Source organism: Haemaphysalis longicornis, unplaced genomic scaffold (assembly GCF_048455015.1).
Source record: "Haemaphysalis longicornis isolate Haplotype H1 unplaced genomic scaffold, Haemaphysalis longicornis Haplotype H1 scaffold_4, whole genome shotgun sequence".
Lineage (NCBI taxonomy): Eukaryota > Metazoa > Arthropoda > Arachnida > Ixodida > Ixodidae > Haemaphysalis > Haemaphysalis longicornis.
In genome coordinates this window covers 166,580,983-166,605,631 of record NW_027526361.1, presented here as the reverse complement: position 1 = coordinate 166,605,631, position 24,649 = coordinate 166,580,983, and the positions used below count along the sequence as shown (strand labels likewise).

General features: G+C 48.6%; 1 protein-coding gene across 2 annotated transcripts in view; it reads left to right on the top strand.

Annotated features, from left to right (window-relative positions):
* The window catches only part of LOC144179495 (anionic trypsin-2-like), a 122,530-nt gene that overhangs the window by 78,160 nt on the left and 19,721 nt on the right, over positions 1 to 24,649 (top strand). The window lies entirely within an intron of this gene.

Below are 24,649 nucleotides of genomic sequence, written 5' to 3'. Positions count from 1 at the left end.
CCACGTGGGGCCGAGAGCAGAGCTCCACCGGGCGCTCCAGCGTTGAGGCCTTACCAGCGCCAGCATGGAGGACCTTCTGTTCCCGAAGGGGCCTGCGGCAACCCGACGGGAAGCCTTCGCCCATCTGCTCCGACCGGCGACCGGCCTCATTCAGCGGCTGTGACTGACTGTGCAATGACTGAGTGATGTGCACGGACTGACAGGTTTTTAGGACTGACAGCTCTTTTTATACTGGAGCACCCCTTAGTCGGCGCTCTCAGCCGGCGCCTTGGCGCCGGCTTTGAAAGACAGGGAGAATAAAGGAACGAGCTTCGCGTGCTTGGTGCATCAGCACGGCACGGGCAGTTCGATTCCGAAAGCCTGCCACGCTAGTACTCTTTCTCTTGCGGTGCGCTGCGACCCCGCGGTTCCCGACAGTGGTGACTCCAGACTAAGACATGGCCGACTCCAGCAACCTTCCGCCCTCAGGCCCTCTTTTGGCTGATGCTTCCTCACGGCCGTCGCACGTCGCAGTCATACAGCTCCATCCGCCCAACTTATGGTGCAAGAACCCGCAGGTTTGGTTCGCCCAGGTCTAACCCATCTTCGATATGCACCGCGTCATCTCGGAGACTACTCGGTTTCACCACTTGCTTTGCAACCTGCCTTCTGAGATGGCTGATGAAGTGGCAGACGTCATCGGTGCACCTTCGGGCGACGCTCCGTACCAGCGGCTCAAGCAGAGTATTCTGGACCGAACCACGGCGTCCGAGAGCGCGCGCCTCCGGCACCTACTCGCCAACGAAGAGCTGGGATATCGCCGCCCTGTAGCGCCCCTTGGTCGGCGCTCTTAGCCGGCGCCTTGGCGCCGGCTGTGAAAGACGAAGAGAATAAAGAAACGAGCTGCGCATGCTTGGTGCGTCAGCACAGCACGGGCACTCCGATTCCGAAAGCCTGCCACGCTGGTGCTCTTTCTCTTGCGCTGCGCTGCGACTCTGCGGTGCCGGACAATACCTTTCTCTCTCTCTCTCTCTCTCTCTCTCTCTCTCTCTCTCTCTCTCTCTCTCTTTCTCTCTCTCTCTCTCTGTCCCTCTACGCTTTATCCGTTCACTTCTAGTCTACTTCCCTTCCCCTGCACTGGGTTGTACGCAGGCGAACTCCCTACCGAGCTCAAAATAGCCTCAGTGCTTTACTTTCCTTTTTTTATTGCGGAAGTTTGCTATTCAGCATAAGGGGAAATTACATGTATAGATACACCCCGGATTCCCGAAGGAATCGGAGCAGGGGGCCATGATGTGGTCCTTGTATCCACGCCATGAAGTTTGGCGGACGTCCGGGGCGCGGGCCGCAGGTCTCGATGTGCACAGCGGGTAAGCTTCGCAGAGCGGGGCAACTCCACACCAGGTGCTCTGCTGTAGCCTGGTCAACTGGAGCGGGGCAAAAGGGGCAGGTGGAGTTGAACGGGGCATGGTATTGAGGAGGCCAGGACCTCGTCACAGCTGGCGTGAGGGCGACTCCCAGGCGAAGACGTCTGAGCAGGACCTCATCTTGGCGAGACAACCCGTAAGGGAGATCTGTACCGCGCGGGGGTATGAGAGCGCGCGCGGTGCGCCGTAGACGTTCTTTTGCACTGGTAAGGCGAACACCTTTTGATGAAGGTGCAAGAGGAGCTGGATATTGCACACGCACGGGGTGTGTTCCGGCATCTGCAGCCTGCATTGCGGGGTGGCTATTCCGTTGGCGCCATGACACGCGCACACGACATGAATAAGTGTCCATTATGTCCTGGATTTCCAGCAGAAGTTCGTTGGACGTGAGAGTTTTACGAAGCTCTCCAACAGCTGCCGACGAATCAGTGTAAACTGTACACTGTGGTGTAGCGTGGTTGATTAGCAACGATGTGTGTAGCAGAGCATCCCGCACTGCAAGTTCTGCCTGCGCTGATGGCCACTTCTCCGTTGTTATGTAAGTGCAGGTCACTGGATCGGGAGCCACAGTCGGGCAGAGTAGAGCCGTATGAAGTAAGGTATCGGAAGCACTGGCGTCGACGAACATCAGCGTAGACGAAGGGCTACCAGTGTCCATAGAAGGCGGAATCGGAGCACCAACTGTCCGGCGATGAATACGGGCAACAGGTCGTGCATCCGTTAATTCGTGGAACTTCCATGAGGGCCGTATAGTGGGGTTTGATAGTGGTGGGGCTGGTGAACCGGTAATGTATGCTGCAAGAGCGGCGGAATCAGGGTCAAGGGCTTGTTTTTGGAGGCGGGCTTGTCGACGCTGATGCACTAGCTCATCAAACGTGTTGAGCTCCGCTTCCTGTTGCAGAATAGGGACTTGGGTGAGGGCTGGAAGACCAGTTATAGCTCGCATAGCCGAATGGTTTATTGATTCGAGTAGTGCCCAGTCTGACTTTGTAAGAAAGTGGAATTGCGCTTGATAAACTATGCGAGGCTGAAGAATGGCTCGGACAAGCATGCGGGCCATCTTGGAGGCCGCTCCGCCGGCTTTTTGGGACATGCGACGGAACAGATGCAGCGATTTTGAAGCTTGATGCTTTGAACAGCGAATCCAAGGTTTTGCAGAACCGGTGGCCGTAATATCCAAGCCCAACACCCGCAGGGTAGATGCTGTTGGTATAGGCGTGCCTTGAGCCGAAAGACGGATCGGGGAGGTTGCCAACCGCCGACGTCCCCATGCGTTGGCCACGGTGAGGAGGGCTGTTTTGTTAGGCGAAAGCGGGAGGCCAAGATATCTGCACCAAGAGTTGGTTTCATCTAGAGCTTGTTGCAGGCGGACACTTTGAACGTGAAGGTCCTGGTGAACAGACCATACCGTGATGTCGACTGGATAGATGATACTATGGATGTGTGGAACAGCACCAAGTCGCCAGGCAAGAGGTATCATGGCCATGTTAAAAAGCAAGGGGGCCAAGACAGATCCCTGAGGCACACCACGGCGGGGCTGGAAGGAGCTTATGGGAAATCCGTTGAGACGTATGGAGAAGGTGCGGTTTCGTAGGTAGAAGGAAATGAAATCACATAGGCGGGATGGCAGGTGAAGGAGATGAAATACCGCAATGACGGCGGCGTGGCAAAGGTGGTCGTACGCTTTGTGAACGTCCATGCCCAGCACAGAGCGAACACGGTGGAATCGGCCGCCAATAAGGATCATCTCGCAGAGGTGGCCCAGACCATCCTCTGCACCAAGGTTGGGACGAAATCCAATTTGGCATGGGTGGTATAGATGGTGCTCGTCGAGCCACCACTGAAGGCGTGTGGCAATCATCCGTTCCAACAGCTTCCAAATGGTCGCCGTAAGCGCTATTGGTCGGAGGTTGCGGATGTATGTACTCGGTTTACCGGGTTTCAGGATAGTGATAACATCCGCTTGAAGCCAGGCCGGGGGGATTGTACATGTGAGCCAAACCCGGTTGCACGCCTATAGGAGTCCCTCCAGAGAAGAATGGTCGAGGTTCTTGAAAGATTCAAATGTTACTCCGTCGGGGCCAGGAGCTTTGCGGAGTGCCGCCGTGTCAATGGCCGCGGTTAGTTTCCTCAATTATAAATGGTGAGAGTATGCCCTCGGTTGCTGCTTCCGATGGCGGCGTACCAGCACCGGATGGAAGAGTGAACGGTGGGGGCATGATGGCTGGGTCCAAGTCAAAATCGGGGTATAAAGTATGGGCCAGCGTATCTGCAAATTGCAAAGAAGTCTGGTTGGACGTGCGGAACGCTGACGCAGAAGGATCTGGGGATCGTGGTGATCGCTCCAACGAATGAAAAATGCGCCATATGGAGCGTAGTCCAGACTGAGGCCCTAACGAAGCGCACATGTCAAGCCAGCGCTGGCGGGACAGCCGGCGTTCATGGCGACGAGCCGCGGCTGTTAGCTGTTTAAGGCGGATTTGGCAAGTCGGGGAGTTGGAATTGCGACAAGCAAACACTTCTGCCTGGCGGCGCTGCGCCCACAGCTGACGGAGGCGCAAATCAGGGTTAGGGCGGCTCTCGTCAACCCAGTTTACAGTTGTAGAATCTTCAAGAGCCCTTTGTATGGATGATAAAGGGTCCTCTTTGAATGCTGATATCTGCCTAATCGACTTCCGAAACTCGTCCCACTTGATAATATGGCATTTACGACGTAGGCGACGAGAGGGCGAACATGAAGTATCGAGGAAAATAGGATGATGGTGGCTACCCCAGCAGTCTGGCTCCCGCCGCCAAGTAACGGCCGTTGGACCAAGCCACCAAGCTAGGTCTGGGGAATGTGGAGGCATACGAGTAGACGTGGAACGGCGAGTTGACTGGGTCGTGCCATTAAGTAGAGTGAAGCGAGAATTCTCCATAATCTTGAGGGGACCTGAACCTCGCGCACTCGCCATGTTATAGCCCCAGGCTGGGTGCGGAGCATTAAAGGGACACTGAAGTGATATGTAAACATTGCGGAATTACTAGCGCAAATTGTAGTCCGGAGTCCCCAGGCAATGTTTCGACCACTCTGGGCGCGTTTACGCGATTTTATTTAGTAGAAAAATTAATTCGAAAATGATGTCCTCCTCTCTTTACGCTCGCCCATTTTCTGTGGCGTTTTCGTGTGACGTCGGGAGGAGCCGAGCTCGCAATTGGCTGCGCTACTGCACGGCTCCCCGGCCTTCAGACAGAGTCAGTTGGCCCAGCGTTTCGTCCGCCGGCCGCCGACGGGTCGTCGCAATTCGTTCGCTCATTTGAAACGAAGCCAGGACACGTTTGTGAATGGAAGAATGTTTCTTTCTTTACTTGGTTAGTTTGTATACTGTATCTAGCTCCAAGTCAAGGTCGCTTCACACAAGCGCTGCACAAGCGCACATGCGACGCTTCGCTGACTGGTACGCCAGTAGGAAAATATAAGGCCTCTTGAAGGCGGGAGAAGAGTCAGCGAAGTCAATATAGGTACTAAGGAAGTAAAATCAACTGATACTTTTACCGTGCAGCGTAAAACTAGGTTACGGGAAGCACTTTCTTGCGCTGGGCGAACAAGCACATCGGTCAGTAGCACGTCAACGCATCTGCGAACGCTTTTCCGTCTAAAAATTGCAATTGCTAGACGTGAGATATTGTGGAAACTTGGGGGGCGCTTACTGCACGAGCGCAATACAACAAATAGTCACCTAAGCTGCTTGAACTGCTAAAACGAAATAAAGGTGTGAACTGGTTATACATTATATACCTTATATTTCCAAGGTCAGCGGAGCTCGCCCGTGACCGAGTCGTTTGGAGCGCTATGTATGTCACAAATTCGAATCCCCGCGGGTACGTGCTTTTTTTTTTATAAGTTAACTTTTTCGTTTTCCGCCGATGTTTTCTATACTGAGTTCACCATTTTTGGGGCCGCAACGTTCATTGCTCACGAACTAGTTCACAGAACGCGCGCAGGCTGGCACTGGCGCGCTAGCGAGTTCTCGTTGGCGGGCTGGTGCCATAAGCACCGACTGCTTGCGGGCAGTGGGCACAGGCCAGAATCAACAGACCCTTGGCCTGGTGCGAACACGCTTTTTACGATGCAGGCATGAGTGAGGCAAGCTCCAAATATAAGGGAAAAGCGCATGTATTTGAGCGTCTGCTAGGACGCGGAGGGCGTTCATGCACCACTGCGTAGGCCTCGGCTAGTGAATGCTACGATTCCAAGCCGTCCTGGGAGGCTTATCTTATGCATTTTACAGCCGACAACATGGCAGAAGCGCGGTACGATGATGACTGAGACATTGAGAATGCCCATCCAACAACGCCATTGATTGTGTTTTACAGAACCGAAACCGAAACCGAAACTTGTTTGATTGCTAACCTTGGGCACCGTCCAATCCCGGTGCCCCCTCCTCCCAACGTCACAGCCTTAGTTGGTGCGGCCGCCGCAAACCGCGCATGGTAGTTTTAAATGCGGAGCATTTCTTAGTCGCACGATTTCGCGCTTCGCCGTCGGCGCCGTCCACACGCTCACTGCGCATCCGCGTCGCGTCGAAGCGCAGGTGCGGCGGTGCGGCGGTGCGGGAGGAGCGCGTGTACCCCGTGCGCTCCGTCGCTCTCAACAACAGCTGCGGCGGTGCGGGGGGAGCGCGTCTGTGCGCGCATGCGCCGTAGCTACCCGTGCGCTGCGTCGCGCTCAAAAGTAACGGCGGCAGGGCGTGTACACGTGATAACGGCGTGGTGGGTGCGTGGAAAGTTCGCGCGCTTGTGTACGGAAGTGTGCGCATGCGCGTCTCTGCCCCGTACTCCTCTCCCTCGAACGCGGGCGGTGTGTATATAAGCGGCTGAGCGCGCGTTCGGAATTCAATCAAGGGCGTCTTTGCTTGGCTTTCGCTTGACTTGACGCTTTGCTTGACTCGAGTAGATGCGATGGAAGCAATGTCTTCACCAGTTACGCAATCGCACAACCGCTCCTCAAAGACCCCTTGACAGTACACTTTAGCGACCACAAAGCAGTCATCCTCTCCGTCCAATACAACGACGGCACCAAGCAATAAAGACAGACTTTGACTTTACAGTCCTTCCCTTCACTTCTCCTTCATTCAATAAATAAGAATAATAAAGACGAAATAACAATTAAGCATTCCCAAACCATACCCAATTACGCAACATTCACGCGATACCCCCACCACTCTGCGACGCATTTACTCGAGTTCCCCCCGTGGGAAGACGCGGGCGGGTTTTTTCTTCTTTCGCGCTTTCTACCGATTTGTCAACCGGATAAACGATGAAAAGTGTGCTAATTTGAGCCAGTCTACGCAGTGCAAGGAAAAACGGGAGCTTGACAAATTCACTTCAGTGTCCCTTTAAAGTCACCGGCGATGAGGATGGGACAACCGGGATGTTGTGCTCGTATATGCGAAATCCACCCAACCGAGCCCGCGGGGCATGACCACTGTGAGGACGCACATAGCAGGATACGAGGATCACTGCACAGGGACTTAGTTGAACTTTCACCGCAACAGTTACTGGCCACGGGGAGCACCAGCTTTGAAGGTCAATAGCTTGCTGGAGAAGGCGCGTGAGGACATATACCACCGCTTTACCCCGTAGAGTTGGTGGGGCGTTACGGTGGTCAATGATTGTTGGAGACGCATAGCCGGTAAAAAAGGGGATACGGGATAGGCCATTCGCTTCCTGAAGCAGTAGCGCCCATGCACGAAGTGAGCCTAGGCGAAGGCGTTCCTTAAGTTCACCAACTTTTTGGCGCAGGCCCCGACAGTTCCATTGTAGAATAGTGTCCTTGCGTGTAGTTGCAGGTATGGCAGGTGCATAATTTAGCGGAGGCACGCTGCAAGAGCCGTGGTTAATATGTGCAGCTGCTGCACCACGTAGTTAAGAATGGAGCGAGCGTCGGATGCTGACGAGATCGAGGCTGCTGCTGGTAATGATGCCGGAGGAGGTGGAGGCAAGGGAGAAGTTGACAGAGGAGGTATAGCTTCACATGAGCTCTCTTTTGCAGCAGCACGCTTTAAGCGTCTCAGCCAGCAACTGGACACGACGAGCGGTCAAATTCGCAAGCTCCGTTTGTAGTGCCTGGAGGCGAAGATCTACCTCTTCTAGGGCCGGGGAATTCTGGTCGGCCTCTTGAAGACGGGATCGCTGACGAGGTCGACGCAGTCGCACCACCTGGCTGTATGAAACCGAATTCATAGGTGGTGTGGCAGAGACCGGTTCTGGTACGTGATCTGCAATATCGTCGTCGTCATTCGAAGCTAGGAGTTCGTACCGGTTTGAAAGCGGGAGCCGTTGATCAACCTGGGACCTCGGGGAGCTCTTCACACGTGCACGTGGCTTGGCGTTAAGCTTCGTCGGGCACTTCCTGTCTGTGATATCGTGATCATCAGACTTGCATAGCCCACAACAAAATTTAGGGGCATTTTCATTTCCAGCAGTCGCGTTCGCAGTCGCCGAGGTTTGAGCAGGACTTTCCTTTTCCTCTCCCACCCACAAACCACAACCCCCCATACATACATGCATACGTACATACGTACATACTACATACATACATACATACGTACATACATACGTACGTAAATACATACATACATACATACATGCATACATACATACATACATACATACATACATACATACATACATACATACATACATACATACATACATACATACATACATACATACATACATACATACATACATACATACATACATACATACATACATACATACATACCTACTCGGAACATTGCTGGCGCTAGGCGGGACAAGGACGACGAATTACACACAAATAGTGCGCTTCATTTGTGTGTAATTCGAAGTCCTTGTCCCGCCTAGCGCCAGCAATGTTCGGAGTAAAAAACCAACTAGCCCCATTTCAAGCTCTGGTACGTACGTACATACATACATACATACATACATACATACATACATACATACATACATACATACATACATACATACATGCATACATACATACATACATATGTACATACCTACTCGGAACATTGCTGGCGCTAGGCGGGACAAGGACGACAAATTACACACAAATAGTGCGCTTCATTTGTGTGTAATTCGAAGTCCTTGTCCCGCCTAGCGCCAGCAATGTTCGGAGTAAAAAACCAACTAGCCCTATTTCAAGCTCTGGTACGTACGTACGTACGTACATACATACATACATACATACATACATACATACATACATACATACATACATACATACATATGTACATACCTACTCGGAACATTGCTGGCGCTAGGCGGGACAAGGACGACGAATTACACACAAATAGTGCGCTTCATTTGTGTGTAATTCGAAGTCCTTGTCCCGCCTAGCGCCAGCAATGTTCGGAGTAAAAAACCAACTAGCCCCATTTCAAGCTCTGGTACGTACGTACGTACGTACGTACATACATACATACATACATACATACATACATACATACATACATATATACATACATACATACATACATACATACAGAAAAAAAGGGTTGGCAGTCAAGAAAACCTCGGAAAGCAAAGGGGAGGCGTGGTGGGTCATAGAAACAGGAAAAATGTTTTGAGTCTGAAAGAAAGAGGTGAAAAATGCCCGCCGGGTGGGATCCGAACCCACGACCTCCAGAATACTGATAACCACTACACTACCGATGGGGCTGTTCCCCCACCACCTTCTTGGGTATTTATGTTAGGTATTTTTTGGTTTCCTGTACTTGGGGTGGTAGCCAGCGCCACTCGGACTACTCGGGGTGAAGGGGGACCTTCTTTTTAACCCCCGGGCCGTGACTCCAGTTACTACGACATGTCGAGAGTGGTCGACCCGCGTTGAACCCTCTTAAGCTACCTTTGGCACCAAGACTGCCAGAACAGAGGCCCTCGCTGTGAATGTAGCGAATCAGAAAACTGGAAATGAGGCGCTCAGTGAATTAAGACAGGAAATAAGGGTTGTCAGTCAAGAAAACCTCGGAAAGCAAAGGGGAGGCTGTGGTGGGTCGTAGAAACAGATGAAGAATTTTTTGAGTCAGGAAGTGGTGAAAAAATGCCCGCCGGGTGGGATCCGAACCGACGACCTCCAGAATACCGGTCTGGTGCGATAACCAATACGCTCCCGGAGGGGCTGTTCCCCCACCACCTTCTTGGGTATTTATGTTAGGTATTTTTTGTTTCCTGTACTTGGGGGCGGTGGCCAGCGCCACTCGGACTACTCGGGGTGAAGGGGGGGGACCTTCTTTTTAACCCCCGGGCCGTGACTCGAGTGTCTACGACATGTCGAGAGTGGTCGACCAGCGTTGAACCCTCTTAAGCTACCTTTGGCACCAAGACTGCCATAACAAAGGCCCTCGCTATGCATGTAGCGAATTAGAAAATGGGAAATGAGGGGCTCAGTGAATTAAGACAGAAAATAAGAGTTGGCAGTCAAGAAAACCTCGGAAACCACAGGGGAGGCTGCGGTGGGTCATAGAAACAGATGAAGAATTTTTTGAGTCAGAAAGAAAGTGGTGAAAAAATGCCCGCCATGTGGGATCCAGACCGGTATTCTGGAGGTCGTGGCCTTCAGAGCGGTATTCCGGAGGTCGTGGGTTCGGATCCCACCCGGCGGGCATTTTTTCACCACTTTCTTTCTGACTCAAAAAATTCTTCACTGTTTCTATGACCCACCACAGCCTCCCATTTGCTTTCCGAGGATTTCTTGACTGCCAACACTTATTTTCTGTCTTAATTCACTAAGCCCCTCATTTCCCATTTTCTGATTCGCTACATACATACCTACGTACAGACATACATACATACATACATCCATACATACATACATGCATATATGCATTCATACATACATACATACATACATACATACATACATACATACATACATACATACATACATACATACATACATACATACATACATACATACATACATACATACATACATACATACATACATACATACATACATACATACATACATACATACATACATACATACATACATACATAGATACATACATACATACATACATACATACATACATACATACATACATACATACATATATACATGTAATGATCCGAGGCTGTTCACTTGGGAACCATCCTTTTATTCTCTTCCTCAACCTTCTCTTTTTCCCCTTCCCCTAGTCCTGCCTTCGCCGTCTTCGGCTCTCCACACTCTCCGGGTCCCTGTTTTCGTCCTTCCTCTGTGTGTAGCGAACCACGTTGCTGATGGCCGCGACTTCCACAGTCCCGTTACTCGTCATGTACCACAGGGTCTTAAAACGCCATTGATAGATGCTGTCTTTATGACTTCGAAGGGTCCGATTGGTGTGGTTTTTAGGTTGGCACATCCTTTTCGCACCAACATTAAATCGCGTGGAGAAATAGCCGGAATACTCGTGTTGTGGCGCCTGTCGAAGAAACGTTTCATCGTCTCCTTATACTTCATTTCACCCTCGACTGTCCTTTTCGTTTCTTGAAGTTTAAGCCTTGTCGTCAGACCAAGGATCTCGTCAGCGGTCAGGTATGATGGCTTACCAAAGGCTGCATACTGAGGGCTGCACCCCAGTGCACTTGTGTGCGACCGGTTGTGATGCGTGACCGCCGCCTCCGGACAGCACTTCCAACCCCCGGGAAAGTTAGGGTAGAAGTGGATGTACTGTTTAATATCTCTTATGGCCCGTTCTGCAAGACCATTAGCCGCCGGGTGATATGGGGCTGCAAACTTGAGTGTGGTGCCTCTGCTTTCCGCCCAGCGTATTATTGCTCGGCTCCTGAAAGCAGGTCCATTGTCAGACACAACGTATTTTACACCATTAAACATCTCTCTGTTCAAAAGCGCTATTACAGTATTTGCGTCCTCCTTTCCTGGTTTTGCAGGCACTATCCTGGAGCATTCATCGATACACAATAAGAAAGACTGTGTCCTTCTTACCCCTTCACCCTTCTTTTGGAGCTCCGCAATATCGAGGTGTACTGTCTCAAATGGTATTTTTGAATGGGCTGGCGAAGTCATCGCATACATTTTCTGTTTGTATTTGGCCTTGTTGATTTGGCATGAGTGACAAGAGCGGACGTATGCGCTTACATCTCTTTTCATGTGTGGCCACGTGAACCTCTTTCTGATCTTGTAATAGGTTCGCCAGAAGCCGTCTTGACCTCCTGACTCTGGACTGTCGTGGTAGAGCTCCAAAACTTTTCTGACCAGTGTAGGTGGAATGTGAAACCGTACATCTACACACTGTAGTTCTTCTGTTCCTTCCCACAACCTCAGAGCAATCAGTGCATTTACTTCTTCACACGTCTTGCAGCTTATGTCAATAGGAAGACGGGAAAGGGCATCAGCATCTGAAAGCAACTGCCCGGATCGGTGCAATACGTCGAAATCGAACTGCGGCAATTCGCTGATCCAACGAGATACTCGTCCTTTAGGTTGACTGTCATGCAGGAGATATGTGAGGGCCTGGTGGTCAGCGAAAAGCTTGAACTTCTTGCCCTCGAGGTACGATCGAAAGCACCTCACCGCTAGCACAACAGCCAGAGCCTCTTTCTCTGCTGTACAGTAGTTCTCTTCAGACTTGAACGTATACGAGTAGTACCCAACCACGTGTAGTTTTTGATCGTTTGTAGCCGAATGTCCTCGTTGGTATAGAACGGCGCCTGCACCATAGTGAGAAGCGTCCGTGGTGAGCTCAAAAGGAAGTGAGAAGTCTGGCAGCGTGAGCACGGGGTCAGATGAAATGGCTGACACTAAGTCGTGGTACGCTTTTTCGCACTCTTCTGTCCACTGGTAAGCCGTACCCTTTTGAAGCAGGCTTGTTAGTGGCTTGTCACGAGCAGCGAAACCCGGAATAAAGCTGCGGTAGTGTCCTGCCAGACCGAGAAAAACTCGCAGTGCGTGTATGTTTTCAGGTCGCTTCATATTTCGTACCCGTTCAACGGACTCCTCTTTCGTGCTTTTAATGAATCCATCCAGCACGCCCCCGAGAAATGTGATTTTCGGCTTAAAAAACTCACTTTTCTTAAAATTGGCTTTCAGCTTGGCTGCACTCAGGGCGGTCAAGACAGCGGTGAAATGTTCCGCATGTGAGCTATCATCCTTGGAGTACACTTATTGTCATCAACATAAACATTGCAAAATAGGCCCAAAAATGGTTTCAACACCCCATTCATCATCTTCTGAAACCAGGCGGGGCTGTTCTTCCACCCGAAAAGTAGTCGGTTGTATTCGTACACGTCTAAGGGTGTGACAAAAGCCGTGTGCTGTTTGTACTCCTCCTCGAGAGGAATCTGCCAAAATCCCTTACACAAGTCTGTGCATGAGAAGACGTGGCAGCCTCCCGTCTCTTCAATGATGTTGTCTATTCGTGGCATCGGAAATGGGAAAAAGTCCGTTTGTCGGTTTAGAATCCTGTAATCTGTGCAAAAAAGCAATGGGCCATCTTTTTTTAAAGCTAATGTAATGGGGAAAGCAAATTTGGAGACTGACGGGCGTATTATTTCAGCTTCCAGCATGTTCTGAAGTTCTTCCTTTAGCCAAAGTCTTCTTTCACGGGACATATTGTAAGGCTTTCGTCTAATGGGTGTTACATCAGCAAGCTTGAAAGAAACAGAGAATTTTGTTGTTGCTGGCGGGTAAGTACCGACGCAAACGAGCTCTGGAAACTTGAGGCGAACGTCCTCCTCACACCGAACAAGTCCGTATGTTGTGCTCAGGGAACCGCAGGCCTCCATGTCAATGCATACATTATCATTCCAGTATAGGTTTATTTTAAGTCTTTTCATATCAGGTCTTTAGAGTAGAAATTGGTATTCGCACCCATTAACAACTAAGGCGTCGATCTCTGCGCTTTGACCTTGGTACGTCACCTTGGCTTTTATCCACTCCTCGTAAAGTTGTCTCATTCCGTCAAAGCCCTGTACTTGTACTGGTCTCCCTTTAAGAATATCGTTTTCAGACACAAGTGACTTGTTTATAACGGACACGGAAGCGCCACTATCAACTAGTGCTGTGACGTCGGTGCCGTTAACTCCCAAAGTTATCAAAAGAAGATTTAATGTGGTGAAGTAAACAGTCTCAATTTTTGTCGTCGGGTGGGACTGATCACCCTCATTTATTAGTTTTTTTTCTGGGTTGCTTCAGCGTCACTATGTGCTTCGACTTGACGGGACTCATCCGAAATTATACTGTCACTGCAGGGGGATGCAAGGTTAATGGCACCATGTCCTCGGTACCAATTTTTTTGTGTACCCGATGACACTTCGGAAGTTCCAGACCTCTGTGATGCTTGCCCGGTTTCGAAATTGAAACGTCGCGTACCCTGTATTCTCCGAGGACTATCTATGCACAAGCCTTGAAAACACTCCAAAAGTTCCTCGATTGTCTTTGGGGACTTAAGCTGCACCTGCTTCTGAAGATCCTTAGGCAACCCGTGAATAATCAGTGGCACAGATGAAGACTCCGGGAGATTAGAATCAGCCATTTTCAGTAGGCGCCTTTTCTCGTAAAAATACTCCAAGGGTTTGCCCGATCGGTATTTATAGAAAATTGCACGATCCCACCTTTCCACAGGGTTTTCTTTGAACGCTGCGAGAAAACTTGCATTCCAGCTGTCCCAGCTGTCTGACGCCTGTGTGGAGAACTGCAGCTCATACCACTTCTTTGCAAGTCCCGTCAAAAACAACCGCATGTTTTCCACTCGGTCGATAGCTTCGTGCCAGGAGTTCTTCTCGGATGCCTCTCTGCCTGCCTGCCAATCTGTCATCTTCTCTTATCACTCATGACGACACATTAGAACTAACCTGGGTGCGAGTCTCAAATGTTGCCCTAAAGGCAATTTTTGGCATCTGTTACCGGCCGCCTGACTCTGAACCTGGCTTTTCCATCCTCCTTTCAAATTCACTCACCCGGATTAAAGACATGTTCTCGGAAGCCCCTATTTTTTTCGGTGATATTAATTTCCCTCTAAATAAACTGGCCTTTACTCTCAACCCCTAGTGCATCCCCGTCCAACTAATCTAAGCAATTCCTCGATCTGACACTAGATTTTAACCTACATTAGGATATAACATGCCCCACAAGAGGCGATAACACTTTAGATATTCTTCTAACATCAAGCCCAGATGACATAAAGCACACAACAGTACTCTCTGAGTTCAGCGACCATCACCTTATCCACAACTGCATATCTCTACCTCTGATTAGAAGGTCGCCAACTGAAAAGTTTATAACTGATTACAAAAGAGGAAATTTTGACGCTATCAACGACAAACGTGATTCTTTTTTTAACAGTTTTCGCGGGTCACATCAATCCCGTTCAGTAAACGCCAACTGGCAGATATTCAAAAAACACGATACTAAACTTTGAAAAACAATACGCGTAAAATCGGATTCCAATAATCATTGGTTCAACAAACAATTAAAAAGGTTTTTATATCGAAAAAAAAACGTCTTTACAGGACCGCCAGTCAATGCAATAACCCTTTACCGTGGGAAAAATATCACGTGTGCGCCAAAACATATATCAAAGAACTACAAAAAGCCAAAGATAAATATTTTTCATGTGAGCTACTATCTATCCTCCGCTCAATGCCAACTAAATTCTGGCGCATTCTCTCTCACAAAAATCAAAGTACCAACATAGATCTTCTAGACCAAGACGGGGAACCAATAGACACAAAAAACGTTGCCACCGTCTTAAATGACTACTTTACATCTGTATTTTCTACCCCTAACATTACACAGTTCACACGACTACCTACCCGTTCTCCCGGCGCTGTATCCCCCGAAATAGCATTTAACCCTGAAGGAATCGTTAAACTAATCACTGGTCTTAAGATATGTTCAGCGCCAGGATGTGACCAAATAACCCCAAACTCTTAGCTAACACCGTCACAGTGGTTAGTCAGATTCTTTGCCTCATCTTCATGCAGTCCACTGAAACAAGCGAAATTACAGACGATTGGAAGATAGGCCGAATAGTAGCGATCTTCAAAACAGGAGAGCGAACCAATCCAGCAAACTACCGCCCGATTTCCCTGACTAGCATTCCCTCTAAATTACTGGAACACATTATATCTTCTCCCATCGCGGCTCACCTTGAATCAATAAAATTCTTCTATAACCACCAGCACGGTTTCCGAAAGCACTTCTCATGTGACACCCAATTAGCCGAGTTTACCCACGACCTACTAAAAAGCGTGGATGATAACCTTCAGATTGATGCCATATTCCTTGATTTTTTCAAAACTTTTGATCGCGTACCACATAATCTGTTACTTAGCAAAATTCATTCACTTGGCATTGCACCGAATATTGTCTCCTGGGTTGAACACTTCCTCTCTAACCGTAAACAATTCACCTCTGCTAATAAGCATAACTCCTCTTTAACTAACGTATCATCAGGCGTCCCTAAGGGCGCGGGCTTAACGCCTCTTCTATTTTTAATATTCATAAACAACCTGCCAACAAACATTCAAACAAAACTACGACTATTTGCAGACGACTGTATCATATACTCCCCCATTCACAACATTGAAAACAGTACTAAGCTACAACAAGACCTCGACACAGTTGCGCTATGGTGCCAAGACTCATCAATGCAGTTAAACTTAACCAAATGCAAATCGATGTCATTTTCCCGTAAGCGCGCCACTGTTCATCATACCTACTTTATCAATTCGCTTCCTCTCGATTCGGCTTCGTCATACAAGTATCTCGGAGTGCACATGTACCCATCTCTTTCATTTGCGCCACACGTGCAGTCCATATGCTCAGACGCTCTGCGCATGCTTGGTTTTCTGCGCCGCAATCTAAAATCTGCATCTCCTGACGTTAAAACCCTAGCATACTTAACATACGCACGCCCAAAGCTCGAATACGCATCGTCCATTTGGAATCCATCCCAGGCATATCTCGCTAACGAACTAGAATCGGTCCAAAACCGCGCAGCCCGCTTTATAACCTCACAGTTCTCCAGAGAAATCAGCGTCACCACTCTAAAACAATCAATCGAACTGCTATCCCTCGCATCACGCTGCCTCATCTCACGCCTATACAGTTTCCTTTTCCGCCCGCAATCAAGACACGAACTTTTACAGCCTCCTAACAGAACTTCTTCTCGCATTAACCATTCTTCCCCATTGCACGAATCAACGGCCGTACATCCGCAATGAACGACTCCTTTTTCCCCCAAGCAATTACACTTTGGAATCAACTCCCCGAAACCATTGTTGCCACACCTGACCGCACATCATTCCGCGCAAAACTGGAATCCCACTTTGATTCCACCCAATAACCCGTGGCTGTAGATCTACCCTACCACCGTACTGTATGTATAATTTTTTTGCCAAGTTGTTTGTACTCCCAGTCAAAGCGTTCTTTTGTTTGTTGTTTGATTAGTTTTTGTTGTTCTTGACCAAACTACCATATGCGTATTTAGAACTGTATTGTTTATAATAATTTGTTCACATTGAATTGTACACCCTCACAGCGTATTTGTTGCCCCCCCCCCTTATGTTTTTCCCTCGGGCCTTTAAGGATGCAATAAATGAAATGAAATAAAACAAGCATAATGCCTTCCTCATTTTGCTTCAGTCACAACCTCACCTACCAGACATCCTTCTCCTCCAAGAGACAGAACTAAATCCTACGCTACCTGGATATGTCACGTTTCAGCAAAGTCCCTGCCTTGCCACGCTGGCCCTATCCACCCTCACGGCTACTATTGAACATGACACCGCCAACAGCCTTACTGTTTCAATTCCTCTTAAGCGCGGCCCTCTGCTCATCAGCAATATCTACAGTCCCCCTCGCAATACTCTACCGGAGCTTAAAGAACTGTTCCATCCTTGTCGAACCAAAACCCGTCTTCAGCATATCCTGGCCGGCGACTTCAACGCCCACATCCTGCATGGGGCTACACCAGGCAATGCAGGAAAGGCCGCCGGGTGCACTGTGCTACACAAGAAGCTGGGTGCACACTACATAACGACGTGCAAGAATATCCACGTATGGGCAACTCCGTGGAACGAAATACCAACCCCGTTCTCACTTTCGCTACTCGAGCTCTCCTTCTACGCTGGGGACACGCTCAAGAATATAAAAGCAGCGACCATGCAATCTTCAAGGTCTCCGCATCTCCAAAACGAATCAAGTGGAAATCTGTTCGCATCACCGATTGACATAAATATCGACAACAGTGCTGCAACGCCCCTTTCACGTTTCACGGCCGTACATACAGCTACATTCACGGACGTACACAGCAACTTATGCGTGCTCTTGATAAGCGCACCAAGGTTCTTGCCACGAACTAAGTCACTCCTCACATAGATGACCACCTGTCACACTGCTGGGAAGCCCGCGCTTGTCTCCTGAAGCGGTGGACTCGCTGCAAAACAAACCGTAGACTCCGTGCCTGACTCAATCAACTTAACAAACACATTCAAGACTACTCTAACCACCTCCGCAGGGAACACTGGAATACCATGTTTGATTAACTTCAAAACACCGTGAGAACTAGCAAGACATGGCGCATACTCAAAGCTTTAATAAATCCCGACTCCACAAAGATTATGACCACCCAGAAGATAAATCGTCTCACCAGTCAACACAAAGACCCAGCCACTCTGCTTGCTACCATGAAGAAACTTTATACCCCTTCTTTGTGTCAACCTCGGTATTCTGACTATAATGGCTCTCCAAACCCCGAACTTGACGAGGAATTCACCTTGGCTGAGCTTCGCATCGCCATCCATAAGTGCAGAGGCAGGAAATCTCCTGGTCCTGATTCGGTAACTACCACCCTGCTTCGGAATATGTCAAATGCGGACCAACACCATCTCTTACATGCCATCAACCTCGTTTGTACAGGACAAATACTACTCTGTGACTTATGGAAGAAGGGCCACATGATATTCATCCCAAAGCCCGGCAAACCTCTAGATCTCCCTAATCTCCGTCCCATAACACTGACTTCTCACGTTGGCAACGTTATGGAGCGCATGGCCCTCAATCGCCTTCAGCAACATCTAGAGGATACGCAAGCACTCCCTTACTCTATGATTGGATATCGCACACAGCTATCTTCTCAAGACACACTGCTTCGCATATACGAGGACATCCTTCAGTCTCCCAGCTCAGCCCAACTAAAAGCCATCCTCGCTATAGACCTAATGAGACTATGTGGATCACGACGCTATGCTCTCAGAACTCGCAGATACAAACTGCCGCTCGAACATGTACAGTTACGTCCGGGACATCCTTCAATCCCGTACCCTGACCATACAAATTGGCGACCACAAGCTTGACGCGGAACCTCACCCTAAGAGAGGCATTTCTCAGGGCGCGGTCCTCTCTCCTAGATTATTTAACCTCGCCATGCGCCGTATCCACCGCGCTCTACAATCTTTCCCCGAAATTCAGTACTGTGGGTATGCCGACAATATTACTATATGGATCAAACGCGGCAGCCCGGGATTCATTTAAGACCCTTCAAGCCACCCTCAGAGCTGCTGATCGAGCAGCTCACACTATCGGTCTAGCTTGCTCGGCTGAAAAAACTTCATTGCTCCTTGTGCACTCCCGTCATTGGAATCCACCTCAAGTTGTCCTTCATCATCACGAGAACGCCATCCACCCACAAAAAACTTTGAAAGTTCTTGGCCTTCACATGCAATATCATGGAGGAGGAGGTTCGGCCGTGCAACACATTCTCCGTCAGGCCGAACCCATTCTTAACATGATGCACCGTGTCACTACACGCTCCAGGGGACTCAAGGAACAGGACCTTCTTCAACTCTGCGATGCTCTTATCACCTACCGCATTCGTTATCAAGCGCCGTACGTCGTCCTAACGCGCACCTTAGAAGGGAAGCTTGACGCTGTTATCCGCAAAGCGCCAAAAATATCTCTGGGTCTTCCAATTACCACTAGCACCACCCGACTTGCGCAACTTGGTGTTCTCCCGGCGGATTCTCATTAATTGACATCCATCGCAGCCACCAACGTCAACGCCTCTCCGAAACTGCAAGAGGTCTTCATATCTTACGCACATTAGGCTACCCGTCCCGTCCTCCCCGACCTCAAACAACTCCTCTAGACAGCAAAATCCTCCAACATGTTACCGTAGCACCTATTCCCCGCCACATGGACAAGGAGCGCAATCCCAAACGCCGTCTTATTCGAGCCGCATACTACGCCAAGAAAGTAAACCGCGATACCGACAGCCGCCACGTATTCACAGATGCGGCATTTGAAGATAACCTCGGTTCGCTCGCCTTCATCACTTCAGGGGGCACTCACTACTCCATCACTCGACGCTGCACCTCCCCAGAGGAATCCGAACTTCTCGCCATCGCTTTTCCCGCTGCTGACAACACATCGCCCGTCCGCACGACCAATATTTACACCGATTTCAAATCAGCATGCTACGACCTGGCTCAGGGTGTCGCCTTCCCCTCCTCACTGTCCCTCTTCAACAACGTTAACGGGCCTTTTCACGTGCACTGGATCCCTGGGCAGGCGTTGCAGGCAACGAACGCGCTCATCAGCTTGCCCGCGAAGCTTTCCTCCGGGCCCCTGTCGGCGCTCGCGACACAAATCCTTGTCCTCCCCCTCCGCTCCCCACCTTAGCAGACATTCTAACCATACGCCGCACGTTCCCTCCCCTCCATTCCGGGCTTCTCGTCGCGAGCAAGTAGTCATTCGGCAGGCGCAAACATATACACTGCCCACACCCACTCGGCTCCATATATTCCAACGCACGCCAGACACCCCTGTCCCACTCTGTCCGCACTGCGTTATTCCCCCTACCCGGGACGCGTATTTCCAAACGCTTCGCTGCACAGATTACCCACGTGACATGTCTGTTCGCGCGTTGGAGAACGGTAATTAACGTGGTCAGTGGCTGCGCCCCAAACCAAAGCGACCTAAAACACGCCAAATCACCATTATTAACAAAAGCAAGACGTAGATCTGAGTTTAGAAAAAAACGTTTTGGAAAAAAAAATCGCAATGAAAAAAAACTAGGAGAATGACCTGCTGGGGCTCGAACCCAAGCCGTCAGTGCCAGTACTCAGTGCTCTACGTCTGGGCTACAGAGCCAGAACAGCGGGCTTGTTTTAGCAGGCGCTCAAAAGAATAGCGCGTGCAGTGACATCACACATGTCACGTGGGTGCTCTGTGCAGCGAAGCGTTTCGAAACACGCACCCAGGACCACATTCTGTGGGAGTGCCCCTTCAACCCTACCCAACCACGCAATTACACCGGAGAGTGGCTGGCTGTTGCGGCGAGTCTCCGAGAGCAACGGGAACTGGCGGCCCACATCATCAGGGCCCTGAGCGGCTGCCTGGACCGAGGCGGCTGATTCGCCCCACCATCACTTGACCAATAAAGTTTCTATCTATCTATCTGTGTTCTTGTGAACCAATGTGCCCTTGCGAATAGTTGCCCGGAGCAATACATACATACATACATACATACATACATACATACATACATACATACATACATACATACATACATACATACATACATACATACATACATACATACATACATACATACATGCATCATGCATACATACATACATACACACATACATACATACATACATACATACATACATACATACATACATACATACATACATACATACATACATACATACATACATACATACATACATACATACATACATACATACATACATACATACAAGCAAAAGAAGTTTCGATTCACCGACTGACTGGTTCATCAACGCCCAGCCTAAACTGCTAGACCTGGAGTCTTGTAACTTCGGCAGTACATTTCTATTATGGCGTAGGGGTCACTAAGGCGCGATTTTTGGAGCTTATACTCCAAACTGGGGGGGAACAGAGAAATTGTGTTTTCGCAAATTCCTAATTGTCTCGCTCCCTGGTGCAGATATTGAAGTTTGTATTGCACGTATATGCAGCCCGTAAAAATCTCTAAAAAGTAGTTTAGTGTTTCTTCTTAATCAACACCTATGGCGTGAATGTGCATTTCGGAGCACATTGGAGAGTTTCTAAAGATTCGCAAATGTACGTTTCCCTGATTGATATATCAAGCTGCTTTTCGCTGATAAATGTTACTTATACAAATGCAAAAAACAAATTTTGACGATATGACCATATAGAGGCGCTAAAAGGGAAAAAAGAGTTTTGAAATTGCACCGTTGACGGGCAGAAAAGGCCTACCACGTGATGTCAATGCCTAGGCAAACTGTTGATTCAAAAAGCTCCAAATTTCAGGAGAATATCACTACTATGGTGTAGGATGTTATTGCTGCTGCATTTTTTTTAATTACACGCGTGAGAAAGTGAAAAGTGAAATAACTTTTTCGGAAATTTCTCTTTTACCGCAGGCCTGTTGGCATATCCAAGAGGTTTTTGTTGATTTGGAGAAACCATGCAGATTCCTAGAAACTGTTTTACAATTTTTTTTATGACAGCCACCTATCATGGGCAATCAGGACTTTGGCCAATTTTCGTGTTTTTTTAGATTTCACTATAAATATTCAGGCCGTTCATTAATCCAAGTCTCTTTGCTTACAAATGCTCCCCATGAGTACGATTGTCCTAACAAGTGTATGAATAGGCGAGCAAAGTTCTTTGAAATACAGCCCTCACTAAGTGCAATTCAGCTCAATTTTTGGTATCTCAAATATCTCGCGTCATTTGTTTGGACTTTTTGTAACTACACGCCTCCCGTAGGATGCTATGTTATCTACTATAAAACTGACTAATTTACTATGAAAGTCGGGAATTTGATATAAAAATCTGACCCCTACCGAGACAAACTTCCCATGCCTTTACAACGATGGTTAATTGATTGAATTGAAAGTTAGTTCACTTTACTCATTAGATTGTGTCGACAGTCAGTTGACTTTCTATAGAAATTTTGTATTGAGTTCCCACTGAAAATGGCCGCCGTGTTTCCTTTGAAATTCAATGCTGAGTTTTAAATGAAAGTCTATTCACTATGGTCACCATGTCCGTTGACGTCCAGATGACTGTGTTGACTTCCAATTCACTTTTTCTGTTGAGTTTCTGATGACAAGTATCAAGTGAAAGTATACTGACAAAAGTCTGTTGAGTTCCAGTCAAGTCCTTGTTGACTGTCTATGGGTTCTCGCGTTGAAAGCCCGCTGAGAAATGTCAAATGAAATCCTATTGAGCATATTTAACACAGCCTCTTTGATTTCATTTGAGTTTTTTATGAAGTTGTTTCAACAATTGTCTATTGAACTTTAGTTGACTGTACCAAATAGTTATTAGTGGGAGTGCCAATAATGCAAAAATATTCCGAAAACTGGTCTCATCAAAACTTTTGCCAGGTGCCCTTTGAGAAGCTGAATAGTGAAGGAGGTTCCGTGGGAAAGCTCGCTTTATTGTTCACAAAAGCATCGCGGGAAGGCTGGAGCCTCGCAAGGTCAACTTGAATAGCCTGCAAAATACAAGAAAGAGACTTGTTCGTTTACACTAGTACTGCACGAACTGATGATTGCTTCCCTTGTTTTCATGAAGCATGCTGGTCTTAGTAGATGGCTATTTTAGAAGTTAGCTGCTTTTTACTTTTTGAAAAGCATGGCACGGAGACAGTAGTTCAACAAATGTATGAGCTTTTTTTAGGTTTCGGTGTCTTGAAACACGTTAGCCACATCAATTAACTCTACAATGGGTAGGGAGTAGAGTGCCTTCACTTCTATGCCTTCCGCATTAAAGCGCCTGATATCTAGAGGAAGAAATATGTTTGAAGGCAGGCAGGGAGCCGCAAAATCCCCCACATTGGTCTGGTAAGGTATCCTCCACGTCTTTCCCGCCCGAAAGAAATCCACATAGACCTATCAAGAGTGGTTGTGGCACTAACAACGGCAGAAACCTCAAGCATGTTTAAAAGTATACCTGTGAACCTGTGAACCCGCTAACTAACGTTGCCGAGCTGATGACCCCTTCTGTGGGTTAGCGCTGCTGTGGCCGCGACACCATTCCCGTTCAGCGCGTGAGAACATACGATAAACTACCCGTCGTGTTATCCCCGTAAAAATCCGGGGTGGGTCCTTTTCCATGAGTGATGACTGTACGGAAGAGCACGAGCGCACTAATTACGGACGAAAAGTTTGCCTTGTTGGTTAATGGATGCAGGGTACATTGTACAGGACGGGACACGGGAAGAAATACACGGGACGAACGCTCGCGTCCCGTAAATTTCAAGTGCGGAGCACTTTCGGGGAAGTGACAAATGGGGTAGTTGGTATTGGATTTGGAACATCTTAAACGTAGCGAACTTACACACGGGCACTAAGAAAAGAGCGGCAAACCACAGGGTTTGTCGTCTCTTTTCTTGGTGTCCGTGTGTAAGTGCGCTACCTTTAAGATGTTCCCAAAGCATTTTAGGGGCCCGGCTTATCGCCGTAGCTTGCCCGGGGTCTCGGTATCTAGCAACCGCGGTCACGCACCCAAGCAGAGGCTCCGAAAAGGTCACGTGGTCGGCATTGACGCCCATCCTTTACGAATCCGATGACGATCCCACCTGTGCGCTACACAGGCACACGTTACTCATACGCAAAGTGTTGGCGGTGATCTGCGCGCTGCGCCGTTGCCATGCAGGCTGTCGGTGCTAGGTCTCAAATAATCACACAATAATAGAAATACGAAAAAATTATGAATGAACGAATTAATTACCCCAAATTAATAAAAACTCAACCCGGTGTCTCTTTATAGGCATTTTAATGGGGGGCGGCGCCCTTTCTTGGCTACTTTTGGTATCAACGCCAAGAAAGGGCGTCACGGTTCCTTTGGCAAATCCCAGCTCTGCACTTGACAGCTTTCCCGTTGAGTGGAATGCTTTACATTTCTTCCTGTGTTCCGTCCCACAGCCCTAATACAACGCACCCTGCATCCGTAAGCGCACGTCACGGAACAAAGAGTAGCCCCTCTGGCTGTGCATTGCATCGGTTCCCGAAGAAAAGCACCCGCGAGAACGTCTGGCGCGTGAGTAGAGCTCGCTTGGACTTGTTTTCCTTGTCTGCATTGATGCGCCGTTCCTAAATAAGCTTGCCTATATTGGCTACAGCAGCGTCGATTACATGCTTTAGAATAGTCTATGTATAAATACATATACATTTTAAAATGTAATGCCCCGCCTGTATGGCAATGAACCGAGAACACGTACCACTAAAGAACAGCTTCTGAA